Consider the following 20,426-nt stretch of genomic DNA (forward strand, 5'->3'; position numbering starts at 1 on the left):
GTAGCTGAAGGCTGCTGTCAAATGCCCTTAACTCTTCTCTTTGTGCAGACTAAAGAAGTCTGGATCCCTCACTCTCTGCTCATAAATCTTGAGCCCCAGCTCTCTAATCATTTTCATTGCTCTCTTCTGACCTCTCTTGAATTTGTCCACATCCATTCTGTGGTGGGGGTCTCAAAACTGAACACAGTACTCCAGATGCGGCCTCACCAGTGTTGAATAGAGTGAATAATCACTTCCCTTGAACTGCGGGTAATGGTCGTACTAATGTAGCCCAGTGTGCCATTAGCCTTGTTGGGGCTGGGTGACAGAGCTGGGGAATTTGAGGGCTAGGGAATTGGGCCTCTGGGCCAGAGCTTGGACTGAGGGATTGGTGGATTGGCTGCTGGGGCTGAGAGGCAGAGTGGGGGTCAAAGGGTCAGTGGAGTGGGGGGTGAGGGTGAGTGATTGGGCTGTCTGGGCCAAGAGGCAGAGCAGGGGCTTGAGGGTGGGCGATTGGGGCTGCTGAAATCAGCCAGATCTAGGTATATGCAGCTTAGGGCTTTGAGACACAGTGGTGACCTACATTTAGTGATACCCTATGAGCAACGTACTCTACGTGCCTAGCCTTGCCTGTAGACAATCAGCTTGTTTTGAATTAGTTTAAAACAATTCCTAAGTCTTAACTAAAAACCACTTTTAAACAGTTGCAACTTCCTTGCGTATACAAGGCCTTACTCAATTTTTACTTGGGCAAAACCCAGAGTTGTTCCATAGTAACAGTTTGAGTAAGGGTTCCGGGATTTGGTCGTTTATTTGGGAGTTTTAATCTTTGTATGGCTATTTTATTTTTAAAAAGTCACTTTGAGTTCTACAGATGAAAGATTTAGCGTAAATATCTGTGACCTGGTACAAAATAATTCTGAACCAAAGCTTGTCACACACAGAAGTTGCATTACTTTGGTTTATCAGTTAAAAAGACAGTTTAGTTAATGTTATGTAAACCTTTATGGGAACACTCATGAATTGACTCTACCAGCATAATTACATCACAGAAGCAGCATCTCCCCAAGAAAGTTAGTTACATGGCCTTTGAGGGAAGCCCCTGTTGACATAGCTGTATCTACAATTTTGCATGTGGACAAGTCCTCATAAGTGCAAACTAAACTTGTATTAGCCAAGTTTAATGTAATAAGGGAGTAGTCCACACACAGAATTGCCCCAGTTAACTAAATCAGTTTAAAATTATACCTGCATTAGTTAAATTGTGCAGCTCTGGCCTCAGTCATAAATTTTAGCAGCTCTTTTTTAGGATGAAGCTATACTTACCTGATGGTCGACCCTGGCTAATGGTGTAGCTAGAATTGGAAATCAACTTTCTACTGTAGTGTAGATCTAGCCTTAGTCCATACTGTGGCCACTTCTTTAAAGTTACAGCAACTGAAAAAATATCCTCTTTCTGACAAGTCTTAAAAGTATTTTCCCGTGTCACAAAATGTGTGGCTCTATGGACGTTATAGTCTCCCAAATGGTTAACCCTGGAGACAAGGCATCAGGATTTCTCGGTAGCATTCTTAGCTAGGAGGGATGTGTGGCTTAGTAGTTAAAGCAGTAACAAAGTAGGAGATTCTATCCTGTACTTTCTTCCCAGCTCTGCCACTTAGGCACAAGGTAAACTTGAATAGACAACTTATCTCTGTGTGACTGAGATTCCCCATCTTTACAATGGAGACATTATTTATCTGCTTCTCTGGGGGATTGTGAGGGTTCCTCAGATGAAAAGAGCAATAGAAGTGTAAAATATTATTACATTAAATACACAGAAAATCTTTACTCAGAAAATTCACAGAGCAGCCCAGGGCACAGCAATGAAAGAGATGAACAATGAGCATTTTATATTGCAGTAAAGAAGAAAAGTCAACTAAAGTTGCTTTGGATTTTTACTGTTGGAACTGAATGCCAAATCTGATCCTAAATGTTCAATGCATGGATACTAACACGCCCTCATTGTTTGTAACAGTGTCCCCAAACAATCCCCTTCTCCTGGGCAGAGAGGACAAAACCCCAATGAGTAGCCATTGGTGTTTCATAGTATAGCAAAATTAGTCTGGCAACCTTCAGTGAAGTTGTTGACTTATCCCAGTTTTATTGACGAGTCTGTCAATGGAGACATGAAGTGGTTTGGCCAACAACGTCTGGAGCAAGTTAGAGCCTGTCTACAAGGCAACAATAACCCAGATCAGGGGAAAAAGCACAGGATAGTTAAGCTCTAATTTGTCACCAATGCCATTAAAATCTTGTGTAGACAGAGCCATAACTGGACTAAAGCTAGGAATAAAACTGCTTCTGCTGCTGAATAAAACTGCGTCTACTGCTTCGCTCACTCCTGTGCATTAGTCACAAGGCAATCCTCTCTTTCCTCTGGAAATTTCAGACAGGGAGCTGCTATCACTGGAATGTATGCCTGAGTCATGAACTTCCCCCATATATTCATGGAGTTGACAATGCTGAGGTTATTGACATTAAACATTTTTTACATATGAGAGTTCATCAGCAGGACTACTTTTAGATTTAAGTTGCATAGTTAGATTCTCAGACAAAAATATTGGAAATAAAACACTACCTGAGCATAGTATCCAAAGCTGAGGCCTTGTCATTTTAAGTCATTTGGCAGGGGTGACATAGCGTCCTTGTTCCTTTCAGAAGGGGCACTGAGAGGCCGATTCATCAACTTCCCCACTGAATTCCTGGAGGAGCAGTTGTACACTGAGATGTAGCCCTTCTGGGTCAGGGGACAGAATCGTTTTGTGTGGGCTTTATCCTGCGTTGCCCCACACTGGGGACAGATGTAATTGCGTAGGATTGGACATTCCACCCGTCCCTTCTTGTCTTTTAAATTGTGTGCCATATAAATATTCCTCGACTCTCCATTGTGCTTACAAAAAACACAGAGAGAATTTCCCGTCAGAGTCACTGGGGAAAGGACTGTGCCAAGTGTGGGACTGTCTGCCTCATCTTCAGAGTTGTCCCCTTCATGCTGCTGGTTTTGTATGTCTTCCACCACTTTTGCCAGCCCCAGATAGTCCTTCCACATGTCAAACGTCTGAAAATCCTGCATCTTGTAACTCTCAGATGGCTCCCTCCCCTGAATGCTTTTGAGGACTCTAAACAGCAAAACGTGCTTTTATTTTCTAAAAGGGCCATCAGAGGTCTCTTCAAAGGAGCCAATCACATCTTTGGAAACCTACCTGATATATACAGTCAGACCCCTCCCCCATCAGTCAGCCTGGAGCCATGAGTCTGGTCGCCTTTTTGTTTTCATCCTTTGTCATTTTAAAGGGTTATCTCAAAGAAAAGTTCTCAAAGATAGCTGTCCTGCAGCATTACCTTCCAAGAAAACATGGCTGTGAGTTTTAGTGCAAGTATAAAGAGTTATATACTTTTTTAACAATGCTGTAATTGCAAGTAACAGTTCAAAGAGATTTTTTTAATGGCACATAGGACATGGGCTAAACATTTGATTGTAAATGCAGCAGCTGCCTGTGCTCTGTTTCTGCTGAACTTCTCATCCAGTTCTACTAATACCTTTTACACCCCTCTTCTTAAGACCTTTCCCATTCTGAACTCTCTTGACTCCTTAGCACTGGACACCACTATCCACCTTCAAATATACAAAAAGCGGATCCAATTCACCTACCACCTCTTTGAACACATGCTGACTACTTGTTTCTAGTCCTTATCTGTCTGTGGCCTGGTCTACACTAGGAAATTACACACTACATTATTCAATACTGTAAAAAATTCACACCTCTAAGCAAGTCAGTTAAACAGACCTAACCCCTGGTATAAACAGTGCAGTCAATGGGAAAATTCTCCTGTTAACCTAGCTACCCTCTCTTAGGGTGGCATAGTTGACCCCCGTACTCCTCAATCTTGTGAGGAGTGAAGGAAGACAACGTGAAAGTTTCTCCCATCAACCCCCCTCAGTGAGGACAGCCAGGTAACTCGAATGTAGATAAGTCAATTCCAGATACAAATTGAGTATCTACAATCAACTTTAAGGTCTAGTGTAGACCTGGCCACAGATGCTGCCTAGGATAAAGCCCTAACTTCCTTCATATTTAAATTCTATGATGCTTGAAGTTAACGAAAAACACAAGAACCTATGAAAATCAGTCCACTATTCATTATTTTTTTAAAAAGTATTCTTTACTTCACAACAATTTTGAAATGCTACAGCCTTTGTCTTACATTCCTGTATTGCATTTAGAGCACTGTTTCTTAAACTGTATTCCATGGAACGCTGGTGTTCTGTGAATAAGTCACAGGTGTGTTGTGAGTGTTAGGAAAAATACACTGATGGTATATATTTCCTGTTATCAAAACCAAATACAATGTTACTTCTTCATCGCTATGATAACTGATTAAAGTACTTCACTTTAGTTTTCCTGTATGCGTTGCTGTTTGGGTCTTTTGGTCTGACAGTTTTTTTAAAGAAAAATGTCATAGGTGTTCTGCATAAAAATATTATTGTTCAGTATTCCATAGTCTCAAAAAGTTTAAGAAACACTGATTTAGAGGGTCATTTCCTGAGTGGTCCTAAGCACTCCCAATAAAATGATGTACCATCCTTTTGTCAACGAAAGGTCAGAAGACAAGGTCATTCCCACCCTCCATGCTTCATGCACCAAAGTTGCTGCAGTGATGTGTCCATTCCAATCACAGTTGCATTCATTGATCAGTGAGTTTTTCCTTCAACAACACAACCCACCGACAGCAATGAATGTTGATTGTGACTTTTGGGGCTTGTAAGAAACTGTCCTCAAGTACCACAGAAATGCAGTTGGGGCACTGAGAATAAGCATGTATAAAGCCTTCATGTTTATATAGCAGGAGGATCTCAAAGAATTTTAAAAACATTACCTCTCGGCTCCCTGGACAGGGAGACTGATATTATTCCCATTTTACAAATAGGGAAGCTAAGACATTATTAACTGATTTTATTCTGGAACAATTTATTCTGCTTCAGAAGCATGCTAATTATTCTAGCATAAAATTACTTTTATTATGGAATAGAGTATCTACAGGGGAGCTACGGGGTAATAATCATTGCAGAATACCTTATTTCACAATGGTTATTCTGGTCAATTTCCTGTGTAGACAAGCCCCTTGTGGTGGCAGATGTTTGAGCGAGAGGACCGCTCAACACTGACATTAGCGCAAGAATGTTCTTTCACACTTAACACTAGCTGAGTTGTGATATTCACAAAAGTTGTTGCATCTATGCAGTTTAAAACAGGAAGTGTCTTCAGGGACAGACATACTTTAAGGAAAGGCATTGTAAATTTAAGATTAAGGTAGGGGATTTTGAACAAGGACTCCTATTCTGCTCTAGCTAGTCTACTTGATTTCCCTTTATAGGCAAGCTTGAGAAGTTAAAAGTCTGATATTAGCTGGAATTTCTAACTCAATGTAATTAACATTTTCTAATGAAGACAAAGTAATTGTATTTTAGAATATGGTAAACTGAGTGAACACCTTGGGGAAGACATGGTTTTAAAGCCTTCAGTTCAGCTGCTGCTACTCAGGCTGCAGGGTACACTCAACGGTCGATGGTTTAACCTTACTGAGAAAACTCACCGACAGCGTTGAATGTTCACTGAAACCTTTGCATCTTGGTGTTTGGGCCACATGCGTGGCTGGGTGTTTTGAGTCTTGACACACAATGGACAGCTTTGTCCTCCTTCTGTAATTTCCCTCTGTTTCTAATTCCTGTCCAATCCCAAACACAGCTGCCACTGGTATACTGTTCTGACCATGTCTCTTGACTCTTTAAACACATACATAGCTTCTGTTCTCTCACTTATTTCTGCTTACCTCCAGGGCTCTGCTGAGTTCTGCCTATATTTCTGCCCTCATCCTGTACTCCTCCCCACTTCCTACATTCCATTCAAGCTGCTCTCCTTGCTGCTCTTTTTGGGTATGTCAATGCAGCAAAGAAGATTCCATGGCTTACCCATATCAGATCACTTGGGCTTGCAGGGCTCAGCTGTGGGACTTTTTCGTTGTTGTATAGACTTCTGGGCTCAGTCCTGGAGGATCACAGAGCCCAGGCTTTGGCCCAAGCCTACAAGTCTGCATGACAAGGAAACAGCCCCATGAACCTGAGTCAGCTGTGGATTTTTCTTTGCTCTGCATACATACACTTGGTCTCCTTTGCCAACCCTTTTATTCTGCCTGTGGGAGCAGCCTTCACACTAATATAAACCAAGCTTCCTGTTAAGTCCAACTGAGTTTACAAAACATAATGGCCAAGTATATCTGTATACATTCTGTCTTGGGTTGCTCCGTCTGGCTTTGCTTTTGCAGCCTGATCTTATAAACACTGCACATAGATGTTCCTGCTGTGAGCAGCTCCATTAAAGTCAAGGCTACAGCATCAAGTCTTTTTGTAAAAGGGAGTTATTATCCCCTGACTTTTGACTTTATAGAGCAGGGATAGGCAACCACAAGTACAGGTTGGGCTGCGTGAGTGGCCCTTGTTCACCTCAGTGGGTCATAACAGCCTGTCTTCTGTTCCCCCTCACATCTCTTGTGCACTGGAGCATTGGAGCCCCACATCTACCTGCTCCTCCTCCTCCCTCGCAGCAGTTTCAGAGCACATAAATCTCCTGATTCACATCCAGCCCTGCTCTTCCCCCTCCCTCCAAGAGCTGGAATGCTGCAAACAGCTGATTAGCAGGTTGTGGCAAGTTGCCCGCCATTGCATGTCTTTATTACCCTACATACGGTAAACGTTTTCAAATCCAGCATTCTATCATCCGGAACTCTTGAATAACTGGCATGTTAACCATAAGTAAATTTTAGTTACATTTTCCATAAGCACAGGATAGTGAAAGTAAATACAAATAAATACAGTGACTACAGTATAAGGTTACAGTGCACAATACTCCTGTTGGTAAATGAAATACTCTGCATACATTTTTGTTTGTTCCTTAATATCTAATCTTGGTTTTCTTTAGTGTTATGCATTGCTAGGCATACCGTTCTATTATCCAAAATGTTTCAATATCCGGCAACCTCCTGGGTCCCAGGGCTGCTGGTTGTGAAAGAGTTTACTGTATATGATTAATAATAATTGATCAGTTTAGCTCATTTATCCCAAGTTTTTCCCATCCTCCCTCTAGTAGGATGTTCATTCTTGTGTGCCGCTCTGAATTTATGTTGATGGATGCACTAGAAAAGCATAGAGAAAGCAAACAAACTGGATTAGTGCAGAAAGAGAAACAGAGATTAGACTAACAAATTAGACTGTGATAATAATCCATTGGTAACAGAAGGTGCGTCTACACTTGCATTCCTCTTTTGAAAGAGGCATGCAAATGAGGCAAATTGGGAATGCAAATGAGGTATAAATTTTCATATTTTGCTTCTCATTTGCATATTCTAATTTTGAAAGAGCTTCTTTCGAAAGAAGAAAACCAGTGTAGATGCTGCTCTTTCGAAAGTAAATCCCATCTTCGAAAGAATCCTTCTTCCCATTAAATAAAGGGAAGAAGGATTCTTTCGAAGATGGGTTTACTTTCAAAAGAGCAGCGTCTACACTGGCTTTCTTCTTTTGAAAGAAGCGCTTTTGAAATTAGAATATGCAAATGATGCATCAAATGTGCAAATTTATACCACATTTTCATTTTCAATTTACCTCATTTGCATACCTCTTTCAAAAGAGGAATGCAAGTGTAGATTCACCCAGAGAGTTGACACCATATGATAATGAGCAAGGGGCCCGATGTGCCAGGATGTAAGCCTCTATTTATTTGCCTGCAAGTGGTCCTAGGCTACCTTTTTTAGGATAGATTGATGGAAAGTGATATTAGTCCTTCTTTAGAGCAAGTCAGAAAAGAACTCTGCATAAGTCACTGCAGACATTGAAAGGTGTGCTTGCAGAATGAGCTCCCCAGGTGTGCCACTTTAGTGAGCATGTGCAGCAGGCCACACTTCCATTATAACACTGCATGAAAACACATCACAAGATTTCATGGTTTTGGACCCCCAGAGACCTTCCGCCCCTGCCTGCCCAGTCATTCTTAACTTGGCAGATCTAACAAATTGAGGTGGTATGGCTGCAACAGTTAATATTACTAGCCCTCCTGGAACCCTTGTCTTGCTATCTAATCAGCTGCTGTGCACAACAGGGATACTACCTACTGCTGACAGTTCCATTCAGCAAAAAGCTTTTAGGCAATTGGGGTCAGGCATTTGCAGAAGAGTTGGCTGTGCACTTCCTTAGTCAAGAAGAGCTCATGTCTCATTTGCATTAGAGCACAGTGGAAGGCAAGTCTTTACACGAGGCTCACCTCAGTACCACTGCATGGTGATTTCCTCTGATGCCAAGGATTGTGCCCCAATCTACAGCGCACAGAGAAACTCAGGCTTGCTCTACAACAGCTCCCCTCCCCAGCTGTCATCCAGGCACTGGACATACAGGTGAAGCTCCTGCCATTCACATTGGGGTGAGTGTCCCCGTTGTGAGTCCTGGGCTGGGCTTAATTTCACAATGCAGAGCCTACCCTCAGGGCTCCAGCAGCCACCCCCTGACTGCTGTTCTGAGCCTGAGGTAGCCATGAAATTGACAAGAAAGGCCCACGGGCTCCCTACTGTGAGATTGAGCCCTGCACTGGGCTCACAGCTCAGGATGTCACCCCAGGGTGGTTGCAGGAGGAAGGTCTCCAGCTGTGAGCCTTGTGCTACTGTCATCACCCCACTTGGGTCAGTCCCAGTGCTTCTGATGAGGATGCACAACACTGGCAAAAGGAGGGTAGTGTGGACATCAAGACCCATTTGAATTACTGTGGTGGCTGTAGATCAACCTAAATGGTTGACCTAATTTTGTAGTGTGGACAAGCCCTTTGGAGCCAGACCGCAATGATGTACAGCTTTATAATGCTCATATTTTCCCCTTGGTGATGGAGACAGATCTGAAGTGCACACCACAGTGGGTAGAGGCTACAATGCCCATTCAACACCTAATCCGTACTGACGGCATCTGGCTTTGGGTTCCCCTTACACAAGAAGGATGATTGAGGAGCTTGCAGGGCATAGTCACTGCTGGGTATGGACGACCTGTACCTGCCGATGGAGGTGGGGGCAGAATGAAGGCAGCTGCTGGCTTCACGCACAATCACTGAGCATACTCACTACAAGCCAGGCTGCAAATCCTGAATTGCTCCCCCCACTCAAATCACGTTATCTCTGGCTGGCTGGCTCTGTACAGTAGATCTTGAGTTTCTTCCTTGATAATTCCATGAATGCTAGGCCTCATGCGCCTCACATCACACTTCAGCAGATGGCATTCCATGCTGCTCCAATCCCTGTACAGAAGAGAAGTCTGGTGAGAAATGCTGCTACAAGATACTACATGTCCCTATTCAGAAAAAGGCCTTCCTGCCATAGTCACTCTCGTGAATTTCCTTTTCTGAAGGCTCATATCCATTTCAGAAGTGTTTCAGATTTCCTATAAGGAGTGGGGAAATCACATTTCTAGCCATCTAGTTGTGCAGAAAATCTTCCAAACATAAACACAAGCCCACCTGTCTAGATCTGCATGCTGTAACAGCACCTCAGAAGGAAGTCTGCCCCATGAAAGCTCATCACCTAATAAATTATTTTATTATATTATTATTTTGTTAGTCTTTAAAGTGCTACATGACTGCTTTTTTGTTTTGTTAAGATACTAACACAGCTACCTCTCTGTTGCTAAAATCACATTAAATATGTTAAACTGTGTACACGGGTGTTATGTGGGGTATTCAGTTGAATTAAAATTAACTTTCAATCTCAAATTAGTTATCTCTTTAGAAAAAAGTACCACTTTTCCTAGTCTAAAGGCTGATCTGCATGGGAAACCTGACCCACTTAGCTACAGCAGAATAAATTATACCGCTGACTGTAGCTGTGTGGAGTTAAACTGGCATAACCACAGTGGCATAGTTATTGCACTAGAACTATGTAAGCCAATTTCCCCATGTAGGCAAACCCCTAAACAAGGCCCAAAACATTAGTCAAGAAAAGAGTATAAATTTGAGGGTGCAAATTAGAACAGGATAAAATGGCAATTAACAACTCACATTAAAGGTCTTGTCTTTACTAAGAAATTGTGTACTTTAGCTAACACCTTAAAATGCTAGTGAACACAAGCAAGCTGTAGTTTGAACAAGTGCTACATGGTTGAGAAAAACCCTCATGTTCCCCAAAGCTGCAGGGTGCATCTTCACTAGGGAAAAGGTGCTCTCAATTTGTGTAAACTAGCACATGGTAACTAACACAAGATAAAATCTCAGGGAAGACAAAGCAATGTGTGGTTTTACCACAAGGTCAAAGTGAACACTAGGCATCCCCATAATCTTTACTTGGATCTATTAATCCACATTTCTGTGCCCCCTTTTATTCATCGGTCAAACAGCTGTTATCCATATCTAGCTCACTGGAGAATTATAATATGACACTTATCTGTAATGCTCTTTGAGACCCACAGATGAAAGATGCCAGACTAGAGAAGTTTTATTCTACTTCCCTTGCTCAACATATTTGCAGAGTAGGAAGGTTTGCTATTTAAGGATCCACTTCGGCGCATTCCTGAGGTCACTCAGCTCTTGCTGAAGTCATTGAACAAGAACTGAAGGCCACTGAACAACAGGCAAGGCCTGGTCCTAAAGTAATTTATTTGTGCATTACTTTAGCAGTACCAGCAGGTGTCAGGGCAGCCTAGACATCCCTTCCTCTGCGTAATAGCAGTGAATCAGAATGATGAACCTATCAGGGGAAATATGTCTCTTGCCATATTTTTATATCCATTCAGAAAAATGTTTCTGATTAAGAGAATTTAAAAGAACTAAAAATTTACTATGTGCAGCTGGTGTGCAGGGTTGAGAGCTTTAAAAATGTTTTTTTTACAGAGGGAGATGCTTGCATCTTGAAAAATTCCCAAATATGCTTTATAAACAGAAGTCCCCATTTTCTTCTCACCTGCACATATGCAAAAACCCAGGCAAAATTCAGATATTACTGTGATGAGCAGGGTACGAAAGCAGAGGCTGGATAGAAAAGATGATGTTAGATAGGAGCCGTACTTCCACAGTATGCTTCTTTCAGCGAAAAGCTGCATGGGAGTTAATGTTGCTCCAGCAGCTGGTGGAAATTGAACAATGCTGCCCGAAATACCTGTGCATGCTTTTAGGACCATGTTCTTTAGGGGCTGCAGCCAAGTAGGAGGGATGGGATAGTACAGAAGGGCACCATGCAGCGGAAGTTGCCAGAGGCATTCTGTTGGTGGAGTACAGAGGCAGGTGCCATATCTACAGAAGGAACACTGTAGGTGCAGCTGCAGGGATCAACAGCCTTAAATTATGCTTCTTTGCCATGTGGTGCAGAAAGGGGCTGGGCCACTGTACTGCCCTACCTTGCTGTCATCCCTGCTTGGGAGCATCCAGCAGTGCTGTGCGTGCTAAGACTCTATGGACACTTGCATTTACAGAGCATAAGCACAAGGAAGAGAGTCCCCTGCATCCTCCTTGTAGGCAGGGGATCAGAATCTGTATCTTTGCAGAATACCTATAACACTGGGCATGAGCCAAAGGTCTCATAAAATGAAGGAACTCCACTGAAGTCAGCTGAGGGGCGTTGTTGATTTGCACCTGCTAAGGATTCGGCCCTGCAAATAGCCTTGTAAAAGGCAAACAAGTCAAATTCTGCCCTCTATTCTACTTGGGTATGTTCCTTGAAGTGAGTAGGATGAACTGGACTCTGACCATTTAGAATAAATCCAGCAGCTCCTCCTTTTGTTTGGAATTTTGTGGCACACTCTGGTTTCTTTTAGCATTCTAGCACGGCTCTTTCTATTCTTGCTTACTGGGGAGATGCCAGGGCTGCAATACGTCAGAGAAAATCATGGCTTTGTATTAATATACAAAGATGTTCAAAAAGTCTCTCTCGCTCTCTTTTTTTTTTTTTTTCGCCAGCACAAACAGCTTCTCACTCCTCCTCCTCAAGCCATGTGACACATTCTCTGCACCGGTTCCATAAATTTCAACCAGATCCAGTGTGTTGAATATTTAACACAGCCCTTGCCTGCCTCTTGCAATCTCTTTACATAAAACCCTCCAAGTATTACCGAGAAACACAGAGGCAGCCTTTAGCTTCCCTTACATTAGTCACATGTGGTATGTACGTGCATGTGGGACAAGTCCTGCCATTTCAGTGCTATTCTAGGGATTTCTTTTCAGAATAGATGGTTGTTTCATGCAGGGGTGGATTATAAAGAACTGTGGCCCCTAGATCTAGTGCAAACCCAGGCCCTGCTTTGTCCTTCCCAGAATCCAACAGGAAAGGCAATATGAGCATCATTCACAAAACACCACTGAGGCAACCGTGGTCCCATCAAAGTCAATGGGAATTTTGCTGCTGACTTCAATAAGGTCACAAATAACAAGAAGTCCTCTTGCACCTTAACCCACTTCTTCAGATGAAAATGAAGAGGAAACACAGAATCCAGAGCTTATATAGCAGGGGATGTGGAGGGGTGTTACCTGTTACTGATAGGACCAGTTAGTGAAGCAAATTAAGAAGGATGAGACTCATTCCTGCAAATATCAGAGGTGGGGAAATTACCCTTCTAATGCATAAGATAGTTAAGATCTCTGTTCAGCCCAAGGTTAAATGTGTCAAATTTGTAAATGAATTCCAACTCAGATGACTCTCTCTCTAACCTTGTGGTAAAATTCTTTTGTAGAAGGGTGTCTGCTCTAAAATCCATTATTGAATGTGATAGATGATAGATGCCCAAAGGGATTATATATAGAATCATTGAATCATAGTACACTAGAACAATAAGGGACCTCGAGAGGTCACTGAGTCTGGTCCCCTGCCCTCACGGTAGGACCAAGAACTGTCTAGACCATTCCTGATAGATGTCTATCTAACCTGCTCTTAAATATCTCCAGTGATGGAAATCCCACAGCCTCCCTAGTCAATTTATTCCAGTATTTAATTACCCTGACAGTTAGGAAGTTTTTCCTAATGTCGGATCTAAACCTCCCTTGCTGCAGTTTAAGCCCATTGTCCGATCCTCAGAGGCCAAGGATTACAATTTTTCTCCTTCCTCCTTGTAACCTGCTTTTAGGTATTTGTAAACCTTTATCATGTCCCCTCTCAGTCTTCTCTTTTCTAATCTAAACAAGCTGAATTATTTCAGTCTTCCATCATAGCTCTTGTTCTCTAGACCTTTAATCATTCTTGTTGCTCTTTTCTGGACCTTCTCCAATTTCTTCTCATCTTTCTTGAAATGCGGTGCCCAGAACTGGACACAGTACTCCAGCTGAGACCTAATCAGCTCAGAGTAGAGCAGAAGAATGACTTCTCCTGTCTTGCTCACAACAGTCCTGCTAATGCATCTCAGAATCATGTTTGCTTTTTTGCAACAGCACCACACTGGTAGATAGATAGATACTGTAACAGACCCAGACCAGCTGGCTGCTGCACACTAATGGAAGACAGATAGGCTGGCCTCTGGGTAAACAGTTTCCTCTCCCTGAGTACTGTTTGGCTACCTGGGAAACTGCTGTTTCCATTGATTAAGGGAGGTCTGATCAGTTGATCTGTTGATCTCTGGCCCATACTTCATCCACTCCCACTGCTGCTGCTCAGAACTTACCAGTAACCACAACTGATGCCAAGTGAAAATGGCTGGCCTTGGGGTTGAAGAGAAACAAATATCTGCAAATTCATGTTTCCACTGGCTAATTATTTTGGGAAAGGGCTGAGTGTCCTTCTAGATTCTCCTTCATTTATCATCTCATCATCAGACTTAAAGGTCTAAGTCACATCCATGACAGGTAGATGTAGCTGGCTCAGAAACTGCTTAGTGCTGCTTCTTAGTCAGCCAGGGGCTAAAGGAGGCAGAACAAGGGACAATGCAAGGCCTCACCTCCAGTGTCCCCTCTAATTTTTCAGTCCATAGGTGGAATAAATTTTATGTGCAGCAAGGCATGTGTGGATGTGCACTACCAGTCGAAACTCATTCTGGCCACTATAGGTGGCTGTGGGCACTCTGCTAATCACCTGGGTGGCACTTGTATCTCTCCTGGGTGGTCACTCAAGCTCTCACCTTACAGGGAACACTGCTCACTGCAAAGGGTGTGTCTTGTAGTGATCCTGGCAGTTATCAAGCTAGCACCTGAGTGTCCTGGATTTCTCACCTGTTTCGGTAAGGCAGTGGGGGGCTGCAGTGATGAGATCGTAGAGGCTCAAAGTGAGAGAACAGCCTCTATGTGATCAAATGAACTTGCATTAGCTGCCTTTCAGAAGGGAAAGGAACAGTATCACTGCAATCTACTATGTATTTTGGAGAGTTCATGTTCCCTTCTGTCTGTGAGTCCCTTTGTTCAACAACTCCTCCTAAATGGTAAGGGCTAGAGCCACCAAATTTGTAATGCAGCTTTCTCTCACCCTAACTTAAAGCAAGGGGACAATTTGGTTGGCCCAGGAAAAAGGGATGTGCCTGGAATGGAATTGTTCTCTATAACATGGAAAGTGAGGGGGCTGCAAGCGGGAACAGTTATACTGCAGAGTGATCACAGGGGGATGACTGCACCACTAGGAGAGTGGGCAGCTGTGGGAGGGGCTATGAATGTTACTGGCCACCATACACAGGTAAAGTTCCTGTACTAGTGCTGGCCGTGTCCCCTACTCCCACCCCATTGCTGACCCCCATGCCCCACAGGAGAGCCAAAGCCACTGCTCTTCTGCCTCAACCCGTGTTGGGTCAGGGGAGATAGGTGGGCAACCACTGCCACCAGACCAGTGTGACCCTGAGCAGCTGCCATCACAGCAGTATTGTGGCCATTTGCTGTCTCAGGAGGCCCTGGTGAGCTTTCTAGCCCCCTTTCCTGAGCCCCTCCTGCACCTTCCACCCTTTTTCTTGAGCAACACTGGGTAAATCTTCTAGTAAAGAAACAACAGTATCTGCATGATAAGCACTCCCATTGCTGCTGGCCTTCTCTCCCTCCCTCCACAGCATCGTGTGACGTGCCCGTCTCCTTCCAGGAGTGTTGGCTTAGGGACCAGCATGGTCCAGTGCTTAGCACAAGAGAGTTTTTTTAGGTACTGTACCTGGCTCTGCTATTTCCTTCCTGTGGCCCAGTCCCTACGGTTTCCCCATTCTATAAAACATGGGCGATAATACTTCTGTGCCTCTGGAGGTGGGGTAGTGAGTTGTTCATTCCTTCATGTTTTTAAAGGGCTTTGAGATCCTCATAGGAAAGGAATGAACAGTGGACACATCAAGTATATAATGTGTCTACCAAGGGCGTAGGTTGAGAACAATGTCCTCAGTGACAGGCATGAGAAGGAGGAGCTTGCGCTCTGTTGCCATTCATGACCCTTCCTGCTCAGAAATGCAGGCTCTGGAGCAGCTATGTGGTCCTCTAGGGGAGAGCTACACTTAAAAAGCTGCAGCAGGGCCTCTGTAGCCCCAGTACACAAACAGAACTTCTCCCCCGCGTGTAGTTCAACCATCTTGACAAGAGGCAGCAGCTCAGTCTAGGGGGACAGCTTTCTCACAGACAAAGCAGTGTCCACACTGGCTGTTAGGTTGGTATAACCATGTCACTCCAATCTGGATTTGTCACATCCCCAAGGGACGTCATTACACTGATTGAAGTTAGCGGTGTGCACCTGGCCTTAGCACGTACCTGCCTTCAGTCATACACTCACAGGTAGCTTGTGCCAACTGACTTGAGCTTCAGGAGGCCGTTTTACTGCAGTGTAAACGTCCAGACTCAGATTGCAGCCTGAGCTCTGGGGTCCTCCTGCCTCACAAGGTTCTAGAGCCCAGCTGGCAGCCTGAACCTGGAAGTCAACACTGCAGTTAAACAGCCCTGCAGCCTGAGCCCCAGCTGGTGCAGGCCAGCCGCTGGTTTCTAACTGCAGTGTAGACGGAGCCAAAGGAGCACCTTTATCTCCTTGCCAGAGGGATTCTAGCTGTGAGGGGCATGGCCTTTGGACATGCTGGGAGCTCTTCCCACAGCTGGCACTCTTGCACTATTTCCTGCCTATGGTATTCCTGCTGGGAGAAGTTGGGAGTGGAGTAGCTACGAGCTCCCCTGACAGCAGGTGCTCTTACGGCACCAACTCCTGCAGTGGAGTAGCTGTGAGTTTTATTCAGGTTCTTGTGCTGTGCTCCTCCTTGGAGCACCTGCCTGCATAAGATCCCACAAGCAGCCCCTGCTGTGCTGTCCATTCTAGTGCCTTTTGCTGGGAGAGACTGGGGGGTTGCCTTGGCCAGAGGGACTCCTTAACAGCCCTTGTTCAAACATTACCAGCTGCTGGGAGTGGCTGGGTCTATAGGCCCAGAGACATCTCTCCTGTTCCATAGACTATAGTGGATATTCATCTGGTTGTAAGGGAGTAGAGATGTCCTTTGTTTGAGAATACCGTGGATACGATTTGCTCAACTATTGATTCAAATAAGTCCATTCTGTGCATGTATTCAAGTCCAGTGCTCTGCTCAGAGTTCCTTATATACCTGCATATGCCTCCCTCTAAAGGAGCTCATGGTGATAGAAGGCAGGAGAGATCCGGAAGGGAAACAAAGAAATGTCAAAGAAAAACCAAAAGGAAGATAAAAGGGATGCCGGTGGCCTTTCATGCAAGGGCTCCATTCCTCACCAGACGGCTGTGCTCAGTCTGCACTAGACAGTCCATCAGAAATGAATGAGACAGGATAAGTGCCTGGGAGATTTGCAGGAGTTTGTCTAGACAGCTTGCCCGCTGCAGTGACACACTGCATTTAAACACCCACCAGCCTTTTCAAGTGGCTCACTTTTAAATGCTCTTCTATAGGATTTCCCTGGCCCCCACCAGGCACCCTTCCCTGAGATACTTCTCCTGCCCCACGCCCACCACCTCAGCATCTCTTGAGCCAAGGGAGTGCAGCCTGAACAGATGCAATAACCTTGGGGGATTTTCTTACCCCACAGGGATTATACAGCAGCCCCACATAATTCCCCCAGAGCAGATATTGTCGGAAGGTTCTTTGCAGACATTTTGTGAGATGGTATGAAGAGGGGGGCAACTCCAGCATCATATTAAATTCATGAGGGGCTCCGAGAGCTAAGGAAGCGCATCCTTTCTGATCCACCCACCGTCTGTTGACAAAAGAGAGAAAAGAAATCCCTGGCCCTGTGCAGCCACAAATAATTGGCCTGCAGAGAAGGAATAGCATAGAGATAAATAACTCTTGGATTCTGTTCTGTCGTGGGTGCTCATGTAAACCTGCAGAGTTACGCTGAATTTACAATGGTGTAACTGACAGCACCAGTTTCTTTTCCACCTGAGATTACTAAAAAGACATTAGAAAACATTTAAGTGTGCTTTCCACCCTTGTGGCTGTTTGCTTACTTGTTTGCACTTCACTCAGTTGGAGATGGTGCTAAGGGGTTAGTTGGGTCTCCTACTACTCAATACCTCATTAGACCATTGACTTTTGGGTCTCAGAACCTTGGGGCAGTGTTCCCTGTGAGCTGTGCGCTGGTGAGGCTGCTCAGGAGAGATTCTGGTGCCACCCAGCTGATTAGCAGAGCGCCAACAGCTGGGTTTGTTCTTCTGTTGGTGGTGTACATTCAGCATGCTTCAGTGCACATAGAAAAAATTATTCTGTATGAGGATGGAAAATATTAGCGGGACTGTTGCTCAGGGTGCTAACTGCTTTCAATTTATTTTTTTAAATGTCATACGTTTCATATGGCACTGGGCCAGATTTCCCTTTCTGACCCATGCAGTGCCATGGAAGCCTATAGGGTTGTGCAGAGTGTATCTGACAAAAGAATTGGTCTCTGTAATCAACAAAAGAAAATGTACCCCCATTCCAAAAATAATGCTTTTTAATGTTCTTTTGGCATTGCTGTCTAGTGGTTAAAAGGAGCTAAAGAGACAACTAGGGACCTATATTCTGAATCCAGTTTGCGGAGGAAGCTGACTGGGCAGGGAACTGGGAGTTTGAACACTTTATAGCTGGAAATTAAAGCCACACAAATTAAAATTAGGTCATGTCTACACAGCAGATTGCTGCCGCTGCAGTGCTGTAAGGTCTCTGTACAGTGGCTCTCTGCTAAAGGGAGAGGACTCCCCCGCCAGCATAATTAAACAACTCCCAACACAGAAGATGCTCTTCTGCCAACACAACACTGCCATGCCAGTGGTTTTTGGTGAAATTTGTTGGTTGGGGTGTTTTTTTTCACACCCCTGAACAACAAAAGGTTTGCTGATAGAGGTGCAGTGTAGCCAGAGCCTTGGAAATAAAGTACGTATATTTTAACAGTGAGGGTTAGTTAAGTTTCTAGATGCCATCTTGGAAGATATCTTTTAGTCAAACTCAAGATACTGGGTTTAATACAGAAGTAACTGGATGAAATTCTGCAGCCTGTTACTTTGGATGAGCTAATGGACTCTTCTGGCCTTAAACTCCTTTTTTCTATGCACCCTGGTAGCGTACATGATTTAGTGGTTATAGTAAGGGAGACATCAGACTCAGGAGTCTGAAGTGGTGTTCCTGACTCTGCTGCTGACTTGTGTGATCTTGAGGCAAACCTCTGTTTTTGTGTCTTCAAAATGCAAATGTTAATATCTGACTTGCCTGCCTCACAGAGAAACTGCATGAAAGAATGTTTATAATGCGCCATGAGGTCTTTGGCTAGAACTCTGCTGCTGTTGAACTACAAGGCAGTTGCCGCCAACTGGCACGGCAAATAAATCCCAAGGGAATAAAAGCCAGCAGCATGTTCAGACCACCTCTGCATAGGTCTTTGTGACTGGTGTAGGTGGGGCTGTAAATACGTGAGAATGCGCGTGATGGCATAACTGTCGCTTAATGACATAACTTGTCAGTGTGTCGTTTTTATGTTAGAATCCCCCTGCCTTTTTGATGTTTCTACCTGCTGTCTCCCATCCTATGGTTTGTTTTCACAATGAGAAAGGGGGTTTTCTTACCCTGGGCTGGCTAACAAGCAGTAACTAATGAGATAAAATCCAAGCGAAAACAAAGCCCTTTAGTTCTCACACAAGGTCAGCATGAAGACTCCACCACAGAGCACATCTTTTTTCCTACTAAAAACAAATCTTCAGCTAAGAGACCATCTTTTAGTTATGTTTGGGTGGCACCTGGCACAGCTGGCAGTACTGCACTACAGATAATAATACCACAAAGTGTGAGTTCATGAAGGGGGACAAGCAAGCTACCTCCCAGTGATCTTTGCCCCTCTCCCCTCACTGTCACAAGTTCTGAACCCCTGTCTCATGTTATTGGATTGAAGACTGGGGAGAACTAATTGCAGGAAATAACACAACACCTTCTTTCCAGGAATGACAAAACACATCTCGCAGCCTCTCCTCCAAATAAGCTGGAGATCTCCCTGCCTTCTTGTCGTCACTCCTGAATGTGTAAGGTAATCAGGAACAACCCCGCCTGTGCATCAATAGAAACCAGGATGAAAGACAACCTATAATCAATTTGATGTTGATTTAAAAACACCCAAAACCCTGGGCAACAAACTACATTTTGGTTGGACAAGCTGCCATTTTCCAAATTAAATTCCCCACCCCCTCTTCTCTGCTTTGCAAATGGAAAGATCCAATCAATTCTCCAGCCACCGACTTTTTGAGCCGCAGCTTTGAAGCTCAATGTACTGTCTGTGTTTCCTTTTAATACCTCCGTGATGATTTGCACTCCCTCGGCCCTGTGATCTTCCCTCTGGTGGTGACGGGAGGGGCAATGGCATGGCATTATAGAGGGGATTTTTTCTGAGCACCCTCTGAATTAAGAGGTGGTGATTTGGGAGACAGGTTATTGCGAGACAGGCAGATTAATCTGCAGGGGGTCTGGGGCCCTGCTGGGATTTGCCTAGCACACTGATAGTCCTCCCCATTAATTTATTCAGCTCTGACAGCAAATTAGAAGGAAAGTAAGGCGCTTAGGGAAGGCATCTGACTCAATGCCCCAATTTCAGACAGCACAGATATGGTGAGACAGGATGTGGAGATGCAGGAAGTCACGTCTGGGGTTCCACATTGGGGAGTGGCTATGCTGGATGCAGAAAGATGATACTCTAAAATCAGACCTTTCCCCCGCTCCCCCGCTAGCTGCTCTGGACTGCTGCCCACTTCTTTGTGATCTGCAGACTTCCCCCTTCAACCCATCTGAAATGCTCCCAGCAAAATCTGCTTCCCCTCTCATTGCTCCAATCCCCAACTGTAACTGTATCCTCTATAACTCAGTTCCCACGGGTATCTTGGATCTCCCAGTTTCTCCACTATCGTTTTACAGGTGGGAAAACTGCAAGCGGGACAGTAAAGGCACCCCAAAGCATTTCCATGTTGATCGGCTCTGCTCTGAACTGTTA

At 44.3% G+C, this 20,426-nt stretch overlaps 1 long non-coding RNA gene across 1 annotated transcript in view; it reads right to left on the minus strand.

The window, feature by feature from the left end:
* Positions 1-9,209: 9,209 nt before the first annotated feature.
* Positions 9,210-20,426, minus strand: part of LOC142002935 (uncharacterized) — a 37,654-nt gene continuing 26,437 nt past the window's right edge. The window contains exon 3 of the long non-coding RNA XR_012642749.1: positions 9,210-9,347. This is a non-coding gene — a long non-coding RNA (uncharacterized LOC142002935). The remainder of the gene's footprint in view (positions 9,348-20,426) is intronic.

This window comes from Carettochelys insculpta, chromosome 29 (assembly GCF_033958435.1).
Source record: "Carettochelys insculpta isolate YL-2023 chromosome 29, ASM3395843v1, whole genome shotgun sequence".
Lineage (NCBI taxonomy): Eukaryota > Metazoa > Chordata > Testudines > Carettochelyidae > Carettochelys > Carettochelys insculpta.